Genomic DNA, 24312 nt, shown 5'->3' with positions numbered 1-24312 from the left:
AGGCTGAACCATAGGTTTAACGATACACGATTACGAATTCTATACATCCACTACAAATAACATGAAAAAATTAAATAAGTTGAAGCAACAAATTCAGCTATGGTTTATTATATTCCTTCAGTTGTAAGACTAAACTCAGAACAATTTTTGATCTGCGGAATGTCTTTGATGTATCAACAAATGAGGAGGCTTCAGGTGGATAATTACCCTTAAAGTGAAGAGTGCAAGCATTTTATGAGGCCCTGCTGAAATGTTTTCAGCAGGAAACACTGTCAGTGCCACATTAATGTGCCAGAAAAATAGAAAAGGGCCCCTTTGTGCAAGCGAATGATCAAACGTGCTTTAGTTTGCATGCAATAAATGTGTTCCATCATTTGAACTGAATGTGAGAGAGACAGAGAAAATCTTTATTTGGAAGATATACATCTCCATCAAAGAGCATACAAATTAATGTAATACGATACCAGAAAATTAAAAAAACAAAACAAACTACAATAGTTAAATCCCACGTACGTGGTATATAAAATGAACAAACATTAAAAGAAGATCATGATAACTGCCTACGCAACAGAAGAGCGTTTTCAATGGACAAATACATATTTTGAAATATCAATGGGTCGGGAACCGGTAAAAGAAACCTAAGGGCTGATTGAACATGTCTTACGCCGTGTGCCCTTAATATCGTGAGTAAAAATGTTTTCCTCAGAATTGCAAATATAGGATAGAAAAATAAAAAATGTTGTTAGACGTTCCTATCATTCCCAGAGCAAACACACCTCCTCCCGGTAATACAATTATTCCACAAGGAGGGCACTATGTCCCCTTTAAGCAACACATTTGCCCTAAAAACGTATAATTGACCTCTTCCTTGGAGTTACAAGCCATTGCAGGTAGCCCGGCCTAGTGCTTGGTGGGGAGATGTTGTGAAAAAAACTCAAGCCTTTCTCACAAAGGAATTTCAAATTATCCCAGTTTCCTAAGTAGTTACCTAAAATGCATGCGGACACAAAAAAACACAGCTGAAACCAATAGTAGCGGGCACTGACAGCATCTTTGACCCTCTGGATATATATATATAGCCGATCGAGAAAAACTCCTGACTAAAATACAGGAAACAGAAGAAGCTTTACAGGCCATTAGTCCTAGTGAAGAAGGAAAAGCCATCCGTCTTAGTATGGAAAAAGGATATAAGTCATTTGAGGAAGAAATTAAGCTGAGAAAACAGCGGAAATTCTTGCGGGATAAAGATGACTATGAGAAGGGAAGAGTTTTGACATTTGCCAAAAGGTTTGATACTTTAAGACAGAAACTCCCAATGGTCACCCCCAACGCAGAAAATGATATGCTCAGCGAACCATCATCCTCAGATACTGACACCACAGAAAGTGAAAGCGAACAGCCCCAGAGAAAGTTGAATTTTTTAGAGGAATTGAGACTTTTAGGAATGGATGGCAGAAACAAAAACAATGGCAAAAAAACCAGAGGAAGAGGGCGAGGAAAACCAACCAAGACGCGAGGATCAAAAAAACAAGGAGGAGCTACTGCCACAGAAATCGCAGCAGCAGAAAAGACAGACAGAAAAACACGCTCTGGGACAAAAAATGAATGCAAGAACAAAGCAAAATACCAGACATGTCTATCATTAACCTCACATCACGAGAATTCACCCGCGAAGAACAAACTGTACTAAGGTTGGGTCTTAATTTTTGCCCTACGTCCCCATATAATTATGCAGAAACTAGAATTGACTTTGACAAGTATATGCGTAAAATTCGGCTAAAAAAGTTCTTTGCCATAAATCCACCCACACCTAAAAAAGATGAGCCTCTGGGTGGCTACACCCCTGTGACAATTGAGGATTCACATATATTACGTGACCTCTTCCATCTCGAAACCGAATGGCAAGACAATGAAGACATCAGCGACCCACATTGGGAACTAATGAATATACAAACTGATTGGCCTAGTAAAAGCAAACTTAAATTACAATCACGCTTCAATCCTATGTTTAACCCAGGAGGGCATGTTGAGGCGTTTCAAGACTTGGTTATAAGTGATCTGAAAAAATTCAGAAAAAAGAAAATGAATATGAAAGGTAATCTAACTCGTCGTGAGCAGGAGATCTTGTCCAATTTACGCAGAATGGACGACTGTGTTATTAAACCCTCAGATAAGGGGACTAACATAGTCATTATGAATCGGCAAGATTATATCGATGAGGCCAATAGACAACTTAAGGATACTGACTGTTACAAGCTACTGGCCACAGATCCAACAGCAGAGATGAACAATACACTCTTTGACCTGCTCACGAAATGGAAAGAGAAAGGCCTGCTTGATGAGGACATCTGTAAATACTTACATCCGTAATTTCCGGTGATGCCTACTATTTATTTCCTACCCAAGGTGCATAAGAACAAAACTAAACCACCAGGAAGGCCGATAGTCAGGCTATGTGGTGCACTACTTGAAAATATATCAAAATTAGTGGACGAAACCCTTATTCAATTCGTCACCACCTTACCGTCATATCTACGCGATACTAAAGACTTCCTTAATAAAATTGATGGGATACCTTGGGAGAAGACATATATACTAGCTACACTGGATGTGGTCTCCTTATATAAATCTATCAAGCACACAGATGGCCTCAAATCATGTGATTACTTTCTAAAAACCAGATCCCTCAACTTCTTAGAACATGGCAAGATGATTCTGGAAATGAGTAACCTATGTTTGACAAATAACAGCTTTTTATTTAACAAGAACTTCTATACCCAGTTGCAAGGTACAGCTATGGGAACTACATTTGCTCCTTCGTACGCTAATCTCACTATGGGCTGGTGGGAGAAGTTTGAAGTTTGGACATCTACCAATGCTGCAAATACTGATAAGGTTGTACTTTGGTTACGTTACATAGATGACCTATTCATTATCTGGGATGGGTCTATCACTGAATGGTTGGAGTTTGTTAAATTACTTATCAATGCATTTGATTTACAATTCACCGAATCCCATAGCAAGACTGCTATCGTCTACTTAGATATTCTTGTTATTGTGGCAGAAGGTGAACTAGTGACAGAATTGTATCGCAAACCTACCCGTTCAAACGTACCACTGCATGCTATAAGCAACCATCCCACAGCCCTGAAGTGGAGCATACATTATGGCGAATTCATTCGCATAAGACGCAACTGTTCCCAAATTAAAACCTTTGATAAAGAATGTGGTAGTATGGCCCTTAAGTTCCTACAAAGAGGTTATCCCAAAAAAGTGTTGGAAAGAGCGTATAATAAGGCACGAGAGAAAGATCGCTCTATTTTGTTGATGTCCAAAGTTCCAATGGTAACTAGTTTGGAAACAGGTGATACCAGACTAATTCTAACATATAGCAAAGCTTCCAACAATATACGTCACATAATGCATAAACATTGGCATATATTGAGACAAGATGAACATTTGCGAAGCATTCTGGGTAATAACATCAACATCACCTTTAGATGCTCTGCCTCACTCAGGGATCACCTTGTATCCAGTTATATGTGTCCTAAAATCGTCTCAATAGGCCAAAGTTGGCTTGGAGCCATACCAGACAGTTTCCAGAAATGTACGAAATGTAAAGCGTGCAAATTTGCCAAGAATACAAAAAACTACCTTCATCCAATACTACACAAAAACGTGATTATCAAATCACATATCACCTGTCAAACTGAGTATGTTGTGTACATACTCACTTGCCCTTGTGACAAGTGGTACGTTGGTAGTACCATCGGCAAACTGAAATTGAGAATACTGCAACACATAAGAGCCATCAAGAATATCGATTCTACGTATCCGATGGCTCTTCATTTTCAGGAAAAACATGACGGCAACCTACAAGGTTTTGCCTACTTTGGGATACATGCCATTCCAAAGGCACCTAGGGGAAGAAACCGTGAATTGCTCCTTAGACAAACTGAGACGAAATATATACTGGATCTAGAAACTAAGAAACCCAAGGGACACAATCTGGATGAGGAACTTTATACTTTTCTTGGGACTTAAATTTATTATCTGTATTTGTCTCATATATCGTGAATTGTATCTGTTCTGAGTTTTTACTTTGAGACCCCCCTTTGTCAACTCTTTCCATTTTACTGTAACTCTCTGGGACACGCTTGACATAATTTGCAGTTCCATCAGCTGGATTGACATATATGGGATCATGGTGTTATTTATTATACTTGCACACTGATCTTTATGCTACAAGGTTTGTTGACACCACTGCCATTTCTCACATTAGCTTGTAGGTTTAGAGTCTATCAATTCAATATTCCAAAGACAGTAATTGAATGAATTTTAGATCTCCTCTTACTTCCAGCTATCTAATTTTAATGTTTTCTTTCTTAGTTTTATATGTAGGGTGAGCAATTTTATTGCTATGTTATCTAGGAACTTCATTTTAAACCCGTAGTTATATTCTATCTTAGTGATTTTTAAAGTGTTCCTCCTTTTATAATGCACATTAGACTAGTTACGATTATTGCTCAGGTATGATTGATTTTCTAATTAGGGTTTTATCCTTTGTCGCAGTCTTGTATCTCAATTGTTTTATCATTTGTATAGTTGTGTGTTTCAGGCTATGAATGCACTAAGCACTTTATATATCCTTGTTTAGGATTTCTATGCTGCTATATTGCTATTTGCACATTACCCGTTGGGGTTAGTTATTGCGACTTTGCACATGCACTTGCACTTTATGCATCTCTATATGCGGTTTATGCAAAAAGCAGCCCGTGATGCATTATGGCACCTGCACTTTCATCACATAGCCTATCAACAATATGATGTATGATAATTTCGAATATATGTCACTAGCCACATTGACACATAGCTTTTTGCAATTCATTTATGAATTGCAGGAATATTACTTAGCAAATTATCCAGGATTGCAATTAGTGATTAGTATGGAATACATTGGTATTTGGTCAGCGTGTTCTTTGACATTAGACAAACGTGTTTTAGACTAATAAATAAACACGACACACGCAGCACTACACATACATATAGACCTGACTCAATACACACTTTAAATCACACATTTGTTTTATAAACAAAATTAATAATACATTTATAAACGTAACATGTGCAACAGGAGGACACTTACTGAAGTTTAAAATGTGTGGTTTACATGTTGAGAAAAGCGATATATCGCCAGCCAATTGGATCTGCCTAACAAATGTATTGCATGCACTTCAATGTTTTTTAAGGTAACTCACTGTGGGTTTAAACACTTTCAAACATGGCGGATTTTGTGGGGAAAAAATGGCTACCATTGTTCTGGACAATCTATCCATGTATTCCATAGAGAACATACGGGTTTAAATGGACTTCTTTTGTTTCTGCACCCTCATCGTGATCAAGCGGCTAGCTTTGCCGCGAAACGCATCGTTGCGTTGTCCGCATTTTTCTTATGTCCATGGCATTTCATTAAAGAACATTTTGGACGTTTGGATGACTGCTGGTCTCTTTGCTACTCTGGGTCCAGTGTGGAATCACCACGTGGGTTCGTTTTCTGGAGTGCACTCCGACAGCCTTATACTGTGGTACAAGGCTATATATATGATACATTACTCACTGTAATCGTATTTCTGATGCTTGTAGCTGCTTAGATTCACATGCTGTGCAAAGGCCGACATCTAGTGGATGCTGCAGAGTATTACAGTTGTTGTTTTTGAAATTCGAAAAGGGGCGATGACAGGGCATGCCAGTAATACTATCCCTAGTTTGATGTCCACTGTACCCATGGTCCTTCACGAGTCGAGGTCCCTCCGATTGTTATTTTTCTGACATGAGGTAGCATGAAGTGTAGCGTGAGTACAGTTGTATCCAAGCAGATACGTATCAGACAAGCTCCTAAGCATCCATGCGCCTTCTCTCCGAGGGGAGGAAGGGTGGACGCATGAGAATCTAAGCAGTTACAAGCATCAGAAATACGATTACAGGGAGTAATGTATCACTTGTGAGGCTTGTGGAATCTGTTTAGATCACATGCTGTGCATAGATTAGCGAGCAGTGTTAGGAGAAGGTGGTGGGATGTGAGAAGGTTCATGGGCGAACAGATGTCTTAGAACTGCTTGTCCCACCTCTGTATCAGTCTTGGAATGAGTGTTGATGCAGTAATGCTGAGTGAAAGTGTGTATTGAGCTCCATGTAGCTGCTTTGCAAATGCTATCTAGAGGGAAATTTGCAATGAAAGCCAGAGTGGCTCCAGTGCTCCTAGTGGAGTGAGCTCTAGGCGTGAAAGGCAGGGTTTTGTTTTATAATGAATAGCACAATTGTATACATCTGACTATCCATCTGGAGATGGAATTTTTAGAAATGCGGTCTCCTTCTCTGCCTGCTGCTATGAAGACAAACACTTGGTCTGTTTTTCTTAGCGGTCTGGTCTTGTTTACATAGTAAAGGACCGCTGTCCTCACATCTAGTGTGTGGAGTTTTACCTCAGCTGAGCTGGTGGGGTTCTGAAAGAAAGCTGGTAGCTCAATAGACTGGTTTAAGTGAAATTTTGAGATGAACTTAGTGAGAACCTAGGGAGAGTATGTAAAACCAGCTTGTCTTTATGTATAATAAAGAAAGGATCATGCACTGACAAAGCTTGTATTCCACCAACTCTTCTTATGGAAGTAATAGCCACTAAGAAGGCAGTCTTGTAAGTCAGGTGTTTAAGACTTGACTTGTGCATTGGCTCGAAAGGGGGTCCCATGAGCTTAGCGAGTACAACATTGAGATCCCATCCTGCCGGCGGGTTTGAAATGGGAGGGTGGAGTCTCTTTACTTCCTCCATAAAAGCCTTGATAACGGGCACCTTCCACCATGAGACCTTATTGCGGGAGGTGGTGTATGCTGACAAGGCCGAGAGGTGGACCTTTAAAGAATTGAATACTAACCCTGAGTCTAGCAAGTGGAGCAAATAATTTAGAATGTGGGATGGAGAACATTCTATGGGGTTAATTTGTTCAGACTGGCACCAAATTACAAATCTTCTCCACTTCGAAATAACAGTGTCTAGTGGTAGGCTTTCGTGCTTCCTTCAGGATATCAATACACCTCTGTGGTAAATTAAGATGTCCGAACTCTATGACTTTAGGAGCCATTCTGCCAAGTTCATTTGAGTGAGGTTGAGGGTGCACTGTTAATCCCCCGTGCTGGGTGAGCAGATCGGTCAAGGCACGGGAGCTTAATGGGATCGCACATCGCCAGTTTGCGTAGATGTGGATACCAAGGTTGTCTTGCCCACATAGGAGCAACTAGGATGAGCGTCATATGTTCCTTGTGTATCTTGTTCACCACTTTCTTCATGATAGGTGTTGGGGGGGTCAGCATAAGCAAATTTCCCTGACCAGTTCATCCATAGGGCATTCCCTTTGGAGCCTGCCTGGGGGAACCTGGACACAAAGTCTGGGCAGTGACTGTTTTCGATTGTAGCGAACAAGTCTATTGTGGGGGAACCCCATTGAGAGAAGAGGTGTTCTACAACCCCTATGTGTAGTCGCCATTCGTGCTGCTCTGGAAGGGGATCTCTGCTCAGAGAATCTGCCAGAGAGTTGAGTTCCCCTGGAACGTGCTGTGACGACAGGAATATTTTACGTTTGAGTGCCCATCCCCAAATTTGATGCGCAAGCCTGGACAGATTTGGAGAATGTGTGCCCCCCCGTTTGTTGATGTAAAGCATTGCCTTAGTGCTGTCTTTTAGGACTTGCACAGATTGGTGTGCTAGGTGAAACTCGAATGCCTGAAGGGCCTTGAATACCGCCAGTAGTTCCAGCAGATTGATGTGGTTCTTTACCGCCGCATGAGACCACAGACCCTGAGCTGTATGATGAAGGTAATGAGCACCTCACCCGGCGAGTGAGGGGTCTGTTGTGACAATCGCTTGTACTTCTGGATCGTGGAAGGGTTTCCCATTCAACAGAGTTTCTCGTGTCCACCAGTGAAGATTTTGTACTAGTGTTGGCGAAACAACCACTAGATCGTCCCACTGACCACTTGCCTGAGACCATTGTTTCGCCAACCACTCCTGCATGAGTCATGTGCGCAGGTTTGCGTGAGGTACCAGGTAAATGCAAGATGCCATCATGCCTATTAAATGCATTGCTTTACGTACGCTTATCTGGTGGCTGGCATGATAATGCGTTATTGGCAGTGGACTCTTTCCTATGACGGAAAGACCAACCCCTCTTCTGTGTTTATAACAGCTCCTAGGAACTGTTTGGTTGTGCTTGGCACTAGGCTTGATTTTTTCTCGTTGATGGAGAAGCCCAATTGAAAGAGAAGGTTGATAGTTCTTTGATTGTTTTACCTGCAAATTAGGGGGGACTCCCCTGTAATCAGCCAGTCGTCCAGGTAAAGGTACAGTGGGATTGCCACCCTGCGCAGGTGTGCTGCCACCACCACCAGTATCTTCGTGAATACCCTTGGAGAAGATGCTATTCCAAAAAGCAGCACCTTGAATTGGTAGTGCTGGTTCGCTATCTTGAAACGCAAGAATCTTCTGTGCACTGGGAACATTTAAATATGAAAATAGGCATCTTTCATATCCAGTGTTGCCATGTAATCCCCCTTTTTTAGCAAGATTACCTCTTGTAGCATAGTCATGCAGAACTTTTGTGGCTTGACATATTTGTTTGCAGTGCGTAAATCTAATACTGGGCGAATTGTTAGATCTTTCTTTGGCACAAGGAAGTAAATTGAATAAACCCTTGTTTACCTGGTTGGCCGGGACGATTTCTATGGCATCCTTTTGGGGCAGCGTGGCGATTTCCTAGAGGCACCTGAAGCGGGATGTCACTGTTTCTGAGGTGGGGTACCACCTCTGGAGGATGGACCCCTTCCCCGACCAGGTGATCTGCGCGGTCCTGTCTGGTAATTCTGAGAAGCTTGGCCTTGATTGTTCCCCCAGGCCGTTCTCTGATTTTGATTATAGCTGGATCACCTGTGGGAAAATTTCTACGTGAGCAACAAAATTGCTGTTTCCCCTCTGGCCAGGAGGTTTATTGGTCAATTGGCCCAATGATTTTAGTTTATCATATTCTTCCTTGGCTATCTTCAAGGCGTCCTCGACGGCCTTGCCAAAGAGTACATTGGGCTTGACGGGCATGTTAATGAGAGTGGCCTGCGTCTCTGGCTTAAACCCGGATTGGCGTATCCAAGCGCAATGCTTAATAATGGTTCCCTCAGCCATGATTCTGCCGGCGTTGTCTGCGGCGTTAAGATTGCTTTTTAGCAAGCAGCTTGAAACTGCCCTTCCTTCTGTAGCCACCAGTGTTAATTGAGTCTTGAGGGGTTCCGGGGCTGGCAGGAGTAAAGCTGAGACCTCATCCCATTTATGGCAGTTGTAACTAGCTAATAAAGTTATTAGCTATCCTGGTCTGAAATGCAGCGGAAGAGGCCACCTTCCTGCCCATTGTGTACAGCCTCTTACTTTCTTTGTCTGGAGGAGCCTCAGAGGAGGGTAGGGGAGTACCTGCTCTTTCTTTGTTGTAGTAACAACAAGCGAGTCAGGCTTTAGCTACCCCCTGATGTACAGCGGGTCGGATGGTGCAGGTCTGAACAGTTTTTCTATGCAGTGGTTCACTGCCCGCAACTGATTGGGTGTTTCCAGCAAGGGTTGTACCTTTCGCTGCACAGACTTTAGAAGGGGAATAAATTGAGTTACAGCCTTTTTATCTCTCAAGATTTCGTCAATGAAATCCTTGTCCTGTGGATCTTCTTGGGTAGATATTTGGAAATGTTCAGCCGCTTTGATGAGTACTTCGTTCAGAAGAGGCTGATTATCTATGGGTGAGTCTACAACAGGGGGGTCCTGATTAACTGGGGAGTCCATGTTGTACATGTCTGTATCTGGATCACTCTCATCATACTCATTATCCCCTTTATAAGAGTCTGCGGCTTCTTGGACATAGAGGTCTTCGTCATCAGTGTCCGGGTCATATAGGTCAATGAAAGTGGGATCTTGCACTAGCTCACCAGGGGCGAGACCTCTTAGCAGGGGGTTGAACAGGTTTCTGAGACCCAGAGGTCGATGTTGTGGGGGGAGTGGAGTGAAAACTTGTGAATTAGTCAGGGTCTTTCTCATAAAAATTTGCGATGAAGGACATTCTTTTCATGACCCTATCTATATCTTCAGCTGACTATTGGGCAGAACTAGGAATGACCACAGGTTGAGGTGGGAGACCTAAATCTTCTGGAGTGGGTAGCACTACAGTAGAAGATGTAGCCTTTTTCTTTAAGGATGAAGACAGGGAATCCTGTACCTGAGGTTCCTTACTTTTGTGAGCGGACCTATCCTTCTGTTATTTATCTCTATGAGGGGTCTTAGAAGAGCTCTTCTTAGACCCTTGATTTAACAAGGCCTTCTGGGAGGTGCTTCTTAACTAAATGGGCTAGTCCCCCCTGTATTTTTTTTTTACTGATAACGACACACAACGTCGAATCTCGGCTACGGGCAGATCCGAAGTGTCGTCAGCTGCCTCACGACCTTCGGGAATGTTTTTACCCACAATGTCAGTTATGTCTTTAGACAGGCGGGGCCTGTCATGTGGCAATCTTGATCTGGAGTGTCCAGAGGACAGCGATTCAATGTACCTCTCCCTAGACGTCGTGCGTTGCCGTTTGCTCAACACGTGTGTCGAGTCTTGGCCGTGGGTTGTGCGTTTGGTGGAGGGGGTTGTGAGAGCGCTTCTGCTGCCGGGTGTTGTCCCCGTAACAAGGCCACCAGCCTGTCTGTGGGGTCAGGGGCCTGCGCTTGGGAAACCGGAGTAACCCCGTCGCCTTCGGCGTCGGATACCGCTGCTGTCGCTGAAGGTTCCCTCCGCTTCCATGGCAGCCTTGGCCTGCCTGGCGTGGTGGGCCCAGCGTTTAGTTAAGCGGTCCGTCAACGTCTTGAGTTTGAAGAGTCTACACGCTCGGCAGGTACCTTCGACGTGGTCCCGAAGGAGACAAAGGTTACACACAAGATGTTTGTCGACCCACAGGAACTTTTTGTTGCACTTAGGGCACAATTTAAAAGGGTTCCGTTAAAAAGGTTTTAACACCTGCCTTTAGCAGATGTTAAAAAACGAACCCGCAAAGGGACCTTGATGCTAATTACGGTACCGCAATTTGCGGTACCGTAATTAGCGCCTTCCCCCTTCCCATTATGCCCTATGGGGGCAAAAATGGGAATGGGGAATGGCCTTGGTGAATGGGGAATTACCGCCCCCGCTAGGGCCATCCACCAAGGCGGACACAGTAAAACACCGGCGGCAACCATGGAGCTAATAGCGCCATGGTTACCGCCTACCGTGTAATGAGGCCCATTGTCTTAAAACCAATGGAAAGTATCCTTTATTTTGAAGGTGTAGATTACCATGAAGGTTCTAAAAAGAAAGAGTGCATTTTTGCTCCTAAGGAAAGGATAGAAGTCCCGAAACGCATACAGCACAGATCTATGTTTGGAAATTTCCAATGATTGAAAAGGTTTTCTTGCACTTAATGCTTTTGATTTTTTGGAATTCTTGTATTGCACAAATATCATGTATTCAAATGTGAATTAAATTGTATCTCCTTGTGGTTACATCATTTTCATAAAAAAGAATACATGAAAGAACGTGTGTTTGAATTTATTCATAGAAGTTTTTAAAACACTAATCTTGAGTATTGTTTGTTATATGATATTTAGTGTGCAGGGAACGCAAGTGTTCCACAGTCAGTGGACACCGGTTTCTTTACCATTGTTAATACGCAACCCAGTGCCATGGTTGTTTTTCTCCCCGGCACCCTCCTACTAACATAAATATTATTTACCTATTTTGCAACATTAGGTGTGCACCTGTACAATAGAGCTTTGAGTATTATGATAAAATTGCACGCTTTGCTTTTGCAGTTCACTTGTCCTCCTGGCATTTGCTCTATAAGAAAGGAAGGTGTCCACTAGCTCCCTTTTATAGGCATTACTGACTGATTCCTCACTACAGAGTTGTGTAAGACCAAGTCGATGAAGAAATAGTGTGATATAATTTGGCCAAGGAGAAACACCACAGCAATTAGAGGTCATTAGATCTTTCACCAAGATTCTGGTCACCAACAAGGGTTCTCCCAAAGGTGTAGCCAATAGGTTAAGGGTTGTATTGCTATAAGATCTTCCACATAGGACAAATAAAGTTCTACATATAGCAAATACCCAGGAAAACCCTGTGGCACACCCATAATTTTCCTTAGGATCTGATTGCATGTTACGTGGGGTTTATTAGCGGGAGCATAACCCTACACGGCTGCACCATAGGTCAGTAATAGCGCTGATTTAGCTGCATAAATATGGAGAATATGATCCAATGGTAATCCGCCCAATCTCGCCCCATACCTCAAATTTGAGCCATTGATTTGGGATGTCTTTGCCATTTGTTGCTTAATGTGTGTAGCCTATCTCCGATCACAGGAAATCGTTACCTCTAGGTATCGAAATGTAGTAAACCCTTCACCTTCAAGGTTTCTACCTTCTACAGATATAGCATTCCCTTGAGGTTTACTACTGCCAACAGACATAACCTTTGACTTCCCCCACGTCCATTTTCAGGTCTTTCTTGCCAATGTAAGTATTAAATCCACTAACTTGTGCTAGCCATCAGAACAGCATCATCCGTGTACAAAAGTATGCATACCCCCTACTGCCCTATTCCGAGGTCCCTTAGCGGGTCCCACCAGGAAAGGCTGGTCTGACCAGCCGTTCTTAGTGGGATCTGTTAAGGGACCTTGGAGCTAATAACGGGCCCGCAAATTGCAGGGGAGACCAGGCGGGACACAGTACCTGAAATGGTGAGAAAGCTCCAGCGGTGGCTGTTCCTGGCAGCGGGTGCAAGTCGTGGCTTCGACCAGGGGAAGAGATGATCTCGATGAGGAAGAAAGCTGGAGGTCTTTGCATGCCAGGGAAGAAACCAGCCGCGGAGTTCCCGATTAAAAGAAACAACCCTTTTATTTGCGGTAGTGGTGAAGCGTGGCCATCCGGCCGCCGGGGTGCTTGGCACGGGCGATTCGACCACGAGATGTCCATGAAGGCGAAAAAGGCGAACTGGTTGGTCCCACCAGCTCAAAGAGAAGAAGACTCTCCTAAAAGAAGATCTCCTCTGTCGTCGGGAAAGTGGCGAGTTCGTACAGCAGGGCTCCACCGGTGGTGTCGTCGTTGTAGATGGCTCAGCTTCTCCCCTCTTCGGATTCTTTAGGTCCTGTGGCGACTTCTGAAGTTCCAGTCCCCAAAGCCCTGCTTTTATGCAGCAAAACCAACCCCCATTCAACAGCCTAGCTGTCACTCAAACATGCTAAGTGGTGAGCCAGCCGGCTCACCACTGGGCCAATCACACAAGAGTGCGACTTGAGTTGCCAAGGCAACTCAGTCCAGGGTGCCTAATCCCCCTCCCACACATCCTGCAGACCCCAGACAGAGTGGTACCATTTGGAGGGCTTCTGTGGAGAAGCCCGTCAAAAAGTGGGGCAAAGGGCTCGACTTGGGTTAGAGTTTCAGAGGCGAACACAAACACCATTTTAACTTTGTTTATTTTTGAACAAGGCAGGATGACAATTACACAACCACTTGCAACATCATTAAAGCATTTTAAGCATGTTGACCCCCCGGCACTTTCCCGCGCCCCTGCCCCTCTCCTCTTCCCCCCAGGTCCGGGCTCCTCCCTCCGGGGCCGTCTGTCCCGTGCCCCGGCCACTATGTATCCCTTCCGGGGTTTTCCTGGTCCTTCAGGGTCCAGCGAGCGTTAATGGGTTTATAGGTCAGGGCTGGGAATCGCCAGTCATATTCCAGAACTGGGGCCCAGATGTTCTGAAATCTGTGTAGCGCACCCACCTTTAACGCCGTTACCTTTTCCGCCACCAGTATGTCCCAGAGTTTCGTCCACCACTGGGCCATAAGGGGGCCTTCTGGGGACTTCCAGGCGCGGGCCAGGGTTGTTTTCCCGGCTAGTAGGCACTGGGTCTGCAATTTTGCTCTATTGCCGGCCCGTGGGTAGATCGTTGGGATCGGTGCTCCCAGCAGGACGGGCTCTGGCTCTAGCGGGATCGCTGACCCAGAGATTTGCGCAATGGTCTCTAGGCATGTCTTCCAGAATTGCTGAATCCGTGGACATGTCCACCACATGTGGAAAAAAGAGCCTGGGTGACCGCACCCTCTCCAGCAGAGGTAGTCCACTTGTGGGTTCATGTGATGAAGTCTGAGGGGCGGGTAATACCACCGTAGCATGATTTTGTAGGTGTTTTCCCTGTTTGTGATGCAGGTGGATGAGGTGTGCATCCGGGTCCAGATGTCCAGGTCTGCTTCCCATTGCGCCATGCAGCGCATTCTCATGCTCAGGAAGTCCCCTAAGAATCGCCTATATAGGATAGATACCTTCCCGCGGGCCGGGAGGTCCCTGAGTGTCAGTTCCAGGGCGGTAGGGGGGCGCGTTGCTGCCTGCAGAGTTTGGGGGTGTATGCACAAGTGACGTAGTTGAATATAAGTGTATCTGTCTCTTTCCTGGAGTTGGAATTTTTCTTTACATTGCTCGATGTCAGGGGTGCCCCCTCCCCGTATAGCTGGTCTATGGTTTCAAGGCCGCCGTTTATCCAGTTTTGGAAATTGCGGGGCTCGCGCCAGGCGAGAAGGCCGGGTTAAAGAAGATCGGGGATTGAGGGCTCAGGCCTCTCGGAACCCCCTTCCGTTTTAGTGCCCAATCCCAGGACTTTAAGGTGTGATTAGTTGCCAGGAGAAGGTCTCCCCAGTGTGTTCGGAGAGGGGGTGGGATGTGTGGCAAGAATCGAAGCGGTAGCGGTATTCGTGACTGTTCCAGCTCCACCCATCTGGGGCGGTTTGTGATTGTTTGCCATGCGTGGATTTGCGCTAATTGGGCTGCCACCCTGTAAGCCTGTAGGTACGGGACTCCCAGACCTCCCAATTTGGAACCCCCTTATAGCGTCTTTAGGGGGATTCTCGCCTTCTTACCTCTCCAGATAAATTTCAACATCTTCCTCTGTAGGTTTTGGAGGGCCGGAGCGGGGATCGCCACTGGGAGGGAGGCGCAGGCGTAAAGGAATCTCGGGAGGAGGTTCATCTTGCATGCTGTTATGCACCCTAGCAACGAAATCTTCTGCGTCATCCATCATTTCAGGTCACCTTACAGTTCCCCGAACAGCCGGGGAAAGTTTGCCGTGTATGTGTCTTTCGGGTCCGCTGAGATATAGACCCCCAGATAAGGGATCGCCCTTTCTTCCCACGTGATTGGGCACATTTTAGCCAGTGGTTCCCGTTCTTCCGGGGTGAGGCCGATGCTTACGGCCGTAGACTTAGCGAAGTTTACCAAAAAGCCGGAAACCTCTCCATAGCTGTCTATCTCTTCTAGCGCGTGTCGGAGGGATGAGCTGGCTTCTGAAAGCATGAGTAAGACATCATCGGCATACAGAGCGATTTTATGTTGCGAGGGGCTGACCCTTGGGCCTTTGATCTGACTGTTGAGTCTGATTCTTTGTGCAAAGGGCTCCATGGTCAGGGCGAAAAGCAGTGGGGACAGCGGACAGCCCTGTCTAGTCCCGCAGGTCAGGGGGATTGGGGCCGAATGGTGTCCATTGATTCTCAGGAGCGTCTTCGGGCCAGTATAGTTAGCTAGTACCATTGATTGGAATGTTGCCCCAAAGCCCAAGGCCCCCAAGGTGTTTTTCATAAACGTCCAATCCACCCTATCGAAAGCCTTGGTCGCATCTAGGGCCATTAGGACCAACTTCTGGGAGTTCCGGGCAGTAAAATCCACCAGGTTAAGAGTTCTCCGGATGTTGTCTCCTGCCGCCCGATGTATGATGAAACCTGCCTGGTCTGACTGTATGATCCCCGGTAGGATGGGTCCCAGGCGGTTCGCCAAGATTTTGGAGTATTTGTTTGCATCAATGTTTAATAGAGCAATCGGCCTGTACGAGGCTAAGTCTTGTGGGTCTTTCCCAGGTTTAGGCAGGAGGATGGTGGTCGACTCCTGCATCAAGGGCGTCACAGATCCTGTCTCCCTGAAGGAGTTGAAGAGTGTGACCAGGGGGGGGAACCAGTTGGGGCCTAAATAGTTTATAGAACCTTGCTGAGAATCCATCTGGGCCCTGGGCTCGTGATTTGAGTGTCTTGATGGCCTCTTCAATCTCCTCCTCTGTGATGGGCGCCTCCAGCTCCTCCCTTTCGGTGTCAGAAAGCTGCAGTAGCGCCGCTTTACGTAGGTATTCCATTTGTTGCAGTTGGTTTCGTGGATTGGCCGTCATGACCTTGGCGAAGTAGTCCATCGCTAGCTGTTGCTTTTTGGATTCCGAGAATTGGGTAACTCCTTTGGGGTCACGTAGGCCCGTGATAAAGTTGGTCCGTCTTAGTTTGGCCAGTTTGGCCACCAAGATTTTATTTGCCTTGTTGTTCTTCGCGTAATACGATTGTTTAGCTCCGGCCATGAGTAGGGCGGTCTGTTCCGCATAATGGGCCTCTAATTTCTTCCTGGCTATGCGCAAGACTTTCTGTGTCTTAGGGGACCAACTTTTCTTCTTGTTGGTCTCTTCTGCGGCCTTCAGTTCTTCTTCCAAGGCTATCCGGGTTTGTCGCCTATTTCTATGGTAGGCTGCTCCCTGGGCGATCAGGGTGCCTCTGATGACTGCTTTCATTGCATCCCAGGTGTTCCCCACAGGTGTCGGATGCTGGGTTTTCTTCAAAGAAGCTCTTGATGGATTTCGCAATCTTGTCCCTTGTAGCCATCTCATTGAGGATGTGGTCGTATAATGTCCATCTGCGTGGGCTGTCAGATTTTGGGTTCTGTGCCTGGATTTCCAGGATCACTGGGGCATGGTCTGATAGGGCTCTCGTGCCGATGGCCACCTCCTTGACGAAAGCTAGAGTTTGGGGGGAGGTTAAGGGAAGGTCAATCCTCGAGAAGGTCCGATGGACGCCTGAGTGAAAGGAGAAGTCTTTTTCGGTGGGGTGAAGGACCCGCCAAGCGTCTACTACCTCCAGCGAACGGAACATCTTGAGGAGGTTCAGTGCCTGGGTGAAGTCGCTCGGGGTCAGGGGGTGCGATTTGTCCTTTATGGGATCAGGAACGCCGTTGAAGTCTCCTCCGATTATTGTCTGGCCTTCTATAAATGGTGAGAGAGAGGTACTTAGCGAGTCGTAAAAATATGATTGCCCGGCGTTGGGGGCGTATACCGAGATGAAGGTGTATAGGTCTCCTAACATTTGACCGCTATAAAACGGTCTTCTGAACAGGCTTTTCTTTCCAATATCTGTGGGTTCAGGTCATTCCGAAAGAGGATCGCAGTGCCCCCTTTTTTAGTTCCCCCTGAGGCGAAGAATTGGAAGGGGTACCATCGGGAGCGGAGCCGGCCAGTGTCCGACTGTAGTAAGTGCGTCTCCTGGAGCATGGCTATTGCCGCCTCTTCATCCTGAAGTTTGAGCAGAATTGTTTTCCGTTTGGCAGGTGAGTTCAGCCCATTGACGTTTAAGGAGAAGAGTCTCAGGGTTTGGTGATCTGCCAACCGGTCATGTTCCGTGAGTTGAGCTGGCGGAGAGGGGGGGGAGCCGGGCGTAAGTGGGTCAACTGCCATTACTGTCGAGATTTAGACGTGTGTTATCCTGCACTTGAGTTTTTAACATGCGCCCCCAACGGGGAGGCGCAACCTTAATTAGCGGGTGGGCCGACATTGTGTGTGCGGACGCACCATTGGCCAACTGGGCCAATAGAGGAGTCAAGGTGTAAAGTATCGTGGGTTTCCAAGGATATGATGTTGGAACTATCCCTGGGGTGGGTATGAACCGTGGGTGTGGCCCGCTGCCACGTCGAAGAGCTCTATTTATTCAGGGATGAGCTGGCGGTTCCGTAGTGAGTGAGGGCGATCAGGCCGAGGGCCGAGGTCAGTGCGGCCCCGATCTCTGAGGTGCACGTTGCCCCTAGTTATCTCCTCCTGTGGTTTCGCTGAATCTTCGACCATGATGACCGCCTGGGCTTTGGGGAGGGGGGAGGTTCAGAGTCCCCCGCCTTTTCCGGATTCGGTGAGGAGGTCTCTCTGGGTGAGGTTGGCTGCATGATTGAATTTGCATCCTCCAAATGACTGATTCGTTGAACAGCGCCTCTGTATGAGAATTGTAGCGCCGTTGGGAATAACCACCTGTACCGCACCTGTTGGTCTTGGAGAAAGAGTGCTAAGTGGCGGAGCGCCCTCCGTTTTTGTAGCGTGAGCAGCGAGAGGTCCTGGTAAATCTGAAGGTGGGGAGCCCTGGAACAAGAGGTTGTCTCCCGTATGGCTAATCGCTGAGATGGCCTCCTTAGTTGTAAAGAAATGAACCCTGGTGATCACATCTGGGGGAGGGTCTGAGTCCACTCCCCGGCGCGAGCGCAGTCGGTGGGTCCGATCTAGCAGTAGTTGGGATTTGTCTAGATCTGGTAGCAGGGCTTGAAAGAAGTCCCCTATGTATTCCGTTAACTTGTTGTCGGGGACAGAGGATGGGACCCCTCGGATCAGGAGATTATTGCGACGCACCCTATTTTCGAGGTCCTCCTGTTTAAACTCCAGAATCTCATATTTATCTTGCAGGGCGTTGATGGATTGCTGGATTTCTCCAAGGGAGGCAGTGTGGGCTTGTGACCGATCCTCGATCTCCCCCAGCCGTTGTTCAACCTCTGTTACCCTCTGGTCCGTCTGCTCTACTTTGGAGGTCAGTTCCGCTAGGCAGGAGCGAAATTCAGCCTTAATGTCCGCCATAAAGGCCACCAGATCCCCTCTAGTGGCAAGAGCGTCTTTTTCCTCTGGCTGTTTCTGTGTGGTCAGTTTGAGAGGGTCCTGTTTCTTGCCTTTGTCCGCCCCCTGCAAACATAGTGGGAATATCCGCGGCTTTGCCAGCTTTCGTTTGCCTGGACATGGTAGTTGTATGGAGGGGCCGCGTTGGGAAGGTTCCGGCGGCCACCAGAGGGCCCCAAGAGTGTAAAGGAGGCCTCGTAGGGGAACTCTCCTGGTGGGCACCCCCAAGGATCAGGACTTGCGACTTCTTATGTGTTGACGGACTGGTTGATTGAGTGTGTCCAACAGTGGCTGTCGTGAGGTGTTTTGCGTGGGGGGGCACCAGAGGTCTGTTGCTTTGATGAGCGCTGGGTGAGCGTGCTGGGTGAGGATGTGGGCAGGGGCGCCCCAGGAAGAATGTGGGGGGTGAGAGTTTGTATCTAATTGGGGCTTAGCTGGAGGTGCTTCAGCTGGGCTAGTGTGAATTTGTGTTCTCAGCGCCCTTCATCGGGGAGGGTCTGCACTCTTTGCGTGGGGAGAGGAGGCTGTGTTCCGGAGGTTCTGGACTGTGCCCCTGCGCTGCTTAAGGGGCCGAGGGCATTCCCCCTGTTGTTGCTAAGTTCGGTCCAGGCCTGTGGCCGACAGATGTCAATGCTGGAGATGGTCTTGTGAGGAAGCCGGAGGTTTGCCGTGCCCTCAGCTGTAGCCGATTAGATCCAGGGGGGGAGGGCCAGCAGGCGACCCAGGAGGTCCGCGGTGCAGGGGAGCAACCTCGAGCATATGAATCGGCTGTCCGCTGGTGCAGCGAGGCTATGGGGTGTAGTCGGGGCCTTCACCCGCGGGGCAGGTTGCCGGGGTTGGAGTGGCTTCCGTAGCCTTGAGGAGATCCAGACTGGATGGGCGTGTGGGGGGGTTCCCACCCGAGGCCCCAGCCTCCTGGGCCCGCGCCTGCAGTGACTGCTGGAGTATGTGCTGGCTGGAGGGCAGGGGCGGCTCCCGAGTGACCCCTGGTAGCGGGATGTTATTGCTACTCCCCCGTTGTATGGGCTCCTCTCCAGGGCCTCGGCCGGGATCAGCTTGTGGTGACCAGAGCCGTGCAGCGGGAGAAGGGGGGAGATCAGGAGGAGCTCCTCCTTCGCCTCTCGGCTTCGACAGGATTCCGGGAGTGAGAGGGCCCCTGGTGGCTGCGCAGGTATAGTTGCAGCCGCGGCTCTCACCTGGGTCGCAGCTGGCCCCGCCTTACCCTGGACCCCAGCCGTGCTCCACAGGTGGATCCGCGGCTGTTCGCGCTGTCGGCTGTCAGTGCGCCCCTCCTCTTCATCCTCTGCCAGCTCCTCTCCTCTCGGCCCGTTCCGCTCGTTAGGGTTAGCAGGCGTCCGCCATCTTGTTTTCATAGGAGGGCCCTGGGTGCTGGGTTTGAGAGGCAAAATTAGCCGGTCAACCTCGACCTCGGCATGCTTCAGAGGTTCCGGTCACCAAAAATGGTACTGCCGATCACGGAGCTTCGCTAGAACCGCATGATATTCGCGGCAGCGGCGGGTCATTCACGGGAGGCTTCAAGGGAGCGACCGCATCAGTGGCGCTCCAAGTCACGCCCCACAAACGCCATTTTAAAACTGAGTCCTGGCAAAAAGACCCAACCGGGGAATAAATATTAAATAAATAACCCGGTAGTATCTTTAAAATTGCACCAAAAAGTGGTGCGTTTAAATGAATGGGAAAATCCCATAGGAAATATTCCGGTGGAATATTTTGCGTGGTATCCACTGCCACCAGCCAGAAACTCGACAAGGGGGGGGACTGGACAGTGCCCCCTTGGAAAACGGACCCAGGGGCAATCGAATTACCCCTACCAGTACTTCCACAATATGATGGTTTGTACTGGTTCTGTTCACAATTTGAGACTAGTAAAGCCAATGGTGACTTTTCATGCCCTGGGAGACAGTAGTCAGTCTTAGGGTATGGAGTCTATGTTTGGGGGTCACTATGACACCCCTGTGTTACTGCACTGAGGGTGCTGTGTAACACACATACCAAAAACACATGAAGCCCTATGGAGTAAAAGACCCCATAGCCCATAAAACACATTTACAGTCAAAGGACATTCTCAAATCATGCCTAAGAGTGGGAGAAAAAGAGTCTCACTCTTAGCAGGAGAAGAAAATAAACCCCAAAAATCCAGCATAGCTGCTGGCGGACTCACTAGGTTTGGGAAATTAGCCTTAACAGAGAATTCTCCCTAACAGCGGTCGCAACACATAATCTGTAGCTACAAACTGAAGTCTTGAAGAATCGTTCGAGAAGGTAGAACATCAGGGTTAAGGTGCTTCCCGAGAGTGTAAGCGACTGTGACCTCAGGGAGACGATGCAGCAAGTGTTTAAAGACCTACTAGACATCGAAACAGGGGGAGGGGGAGATCTCCGATAAAGGTGAACGGCACTGTAATTGTGCTTTTTCAAGACCTGGTCAAGTCCACTCTGGCAAAGAGGAAGAAAATGGGCTCTGTGGCCAGGGCTTAATCCCAAGCCCAGATTAGATATAGATGGACATTTCCCTTCAGAATAGTCTTTGAACATTGAAGAAGAAGAAGAGGGAGATGCAGGCAGAGGCTAACCAGGAGGCCGGAACGTGAAAGACTCCCAAGAGAAACACTGGGAATGGAGGAGGATAGGGGAGTCAAAGACAAGACGTAAGCCCCCTGAGGCCCCGCGAGCAGCGATAAAAGTCTCCAGTCTAAAGGCATCTTTCACCCAATAAAGGGCCCAGGTCGCGAAGGGCAGTAACCCAATGAGGGGAGAGCCACGAATCTAGGGGGAACCACAGATGAAGGGGGATCGCACAGGGAGGCAGGAGGGATTATCACTGTACTTAGAACCAGGGGAGGGCAAGGGAATCGCTCGACTTGCACTGTTAACCTCTGGGAAGGGACCGAGACGTGGCTCCCATGGCCGAGTCCATGGGCAGGGGAGAAAGAGCCAAATCAAGCCGGAGGGGGGCCGGGGGGGGGTGGAAGGTGAGGAGGGTGGGAGCGAGCGGGAGGGGGATCGCAGCAAGATAGCAACATACAAGTTAAAACAGGGTATGGATAGAAAAAGGAGATCCACTCACACTGAACGTTAGAGCATTGAATACACCAGCTAAAAGACAGAAACTAGAGAACCTCCTTCGGGGTGGAAAAACCCAAAATATTGACACTACAGGAGACCCACATCCGCACGAAAGACAAACAAAAACTGAAGTTAAGCGGCTACCCCCTTGTGCTGCAGGCGAATGATAAGGGCAAAGTACGAGGGGTCCTCATAGCGTTCAGGCACATAACAGACTTGCAAATAGTAGGAACAAAAGCTGACAAAGAAGGTAGATTTCTTTTTGTCCAACTTCAATGGGGAGGTAAACCACTTAGCATCACAATGATATATGCCACAATACAGTACAGGATGAGTATTTGCGGGGGTAATGGAGAAATTAGACCGATTCACAGTAGGACAACTCATAACAACAGGGGATTTTAATATGGCGTGGCACCCAACCATGGACAGAAGCGCGGGCAGGATGCCTGCATCCAAAGGCCCATCCCCTAACCTGCAGGCCAGCGTGAATAAGGTAGAGCTGGTAGACGCCTGGCATGAATTGAAAGGGGGTACACATTTTACTCCCATGTTCATCGAACATTTTCAAGAATAGATTACATATGGGTCTCGGTCACACTTCTGGTCCAAGTACGGAACATGGACCTGGGGCCCATAACCCTGTCAGATCATGCTCCCCTGCAGCTAGAACACCAATGGGAGGGGGGGGGTTCCCACGCCATCTGCTGAGGGACACAGTAATATGCAAAGATATTCGAGACTCTATTTGCGAATTCTTTACGAAAAATAAGACCCCAGCCATGCAGGAACAGGTTATATGGGAGGCCTTCAAGGCAATCATACGGGGGGAGTTCATAGCAAAGCAGGCACTACGTGCCAAACAGGAGAGGACCCTGCAGGCAGGCCTAGAGGGGCGCCTAAAAGGGGCAATGGCTAGAATGGAAACTGATCAAGAGGTATCAATTAGGAAGAAGAAAAGGCCTCTCAAAGGACAGATTAACACTCTGATGGCTAAACAGGCAGAGAAATCACTCCTTTTCCTGAGACAGCGGTACTATGTACAGGCAAATAAAGCCGACTGACTCCTGGCTAGGCCGGTAAAGAAAACAGAGGTGGCAGGTACGATATGCCGCATCCAGACAAAGGGGTGAAAGGTAAGGTAAGGGTCCACGCTAGAAACCTCTGGGTATTAAGCGCGTTATAAATAACCAATCATATCATATCATATATCGAACCCCTCCTAGCCAGGATCAGACAGGAGAAGGGTATAAGAGGGGTTACCTTCAAGGGGAGGAGCATAAAGCAATGGCCTTTGCGGATGACCTCCTCGTGGTTCACACAGACATAAACTCTTCCCTCCTGAAATTAACGTCACTCCTAGGGGAATTTGGCAAAGTAGTAGGCCTGATGGCCAACAACCAAAAATGTGTACTAATGATCTTACAGTGAGACATATCCCTAGACTCACCAGATACAGGGCAATTTGCGCAAACAGAGGGAGCCATCCGATACCTGGGAGTGACGATAACTAACACCTTAAGAAATATATATTAGGCAAACTACCCCCACTTAATAGACACAGTAAAGACATGGCTAGGGGAGAGGAGGCCCCTGAATATATCATGGATGGGTCAAATTAATGTCATTAAAATGGTAATTTACAATATTGTATTATTTCCAGGCTCTCCCCTGGCGATCCCCCCCAAATTTTTTCTAAATCCTGAATAAACTGGTAGGCAACTTTATTTGGCAAGGGAAAAGGCTGAAGGTGGCATGGATGGTCATGACGACTCCCACGGTGGCAGGGGGAATGGGAGTCCCGAACTTCCAGATATATTACCAAGCAGCCCAACTAAGAGTAATTTGAGAATGGTTCAACGGCAACCCTGACAGCATATGGCGAAGGATGGACAGGGTGGTGGTGGTGGGCAGACCCCTGGATGAAGTTCTGTGGTGTCCTAGGGCAGACAGACCCCCAAATATGTACAGATGCCAGATTATGGCCCTGGTAGGGGACACTAGGGACACAATGGTCAAAAAAGCAGAGCTTACATCAATTCCATCCCTGTTCATCCCCCTACAGTGAAACCCACAGTTCACTCCGGGGCTGGAGATGGGAGCGTTCGCCAGATGGGAGGAGGCTGGCTGCCTCCGCGCAAGGGACATTATGGAAGGGCAGGAGGTTAAGCCATTCCAGCACTGCAAGCAAACCATGGGGCTAATAAGTGAAGAGGACAGGTCCTGCTATTCTCAGCTGAGGCACTGGCTGTTGTCACCAGACATGAAGCAATATATCACCAGAGACTTCAACCCACTTAAAAAATACATACTAACGATCTCGTGCAATAGACAAATGATAAGCAAGCTCTATAAACGGGAATCTCATCCATTTGCCACGAGGAGGATCGAGAAAATGGCAGCCGTACCTGTTGTTTG

At 47.6% G+C, this 24312-nt stretch overlaps 1 protein-coding gene across 1 annotated transcript in view; it reads right to left on the bottom strand.

Annotated features, from left to right (window-relative positions):
* The window catches only part of NLN (neurolysin), a 906503-nt gene that overhangs the window by 730831 nt on the left and 151360 nt on the right, over positions 1-24312 (bottom strand). The window lies entirely within an intron of this gene.

Source organism: Ambystoma mexicanum, chromosome 6p (assembly GCF_040938575.1).
Source record: "Ambystoma mexicanum isolate Mex_15411 chromosome 6p, UKY_AmexF1_1, whole genome shotgun sequence".
In the NCBI taxonomy this organism is placed as follows: domain Eukaryota; kingdom Metazoa; phylum Chordata; class Amphibia; order Caudata; family Ambystomatidae; genus Ambystoma; species Ambystoma mexicanum.
Note: the sequence above shows the minus strand (reverse complement) of the source record. Positions and strands in the feature narration are given on the sequence as shown.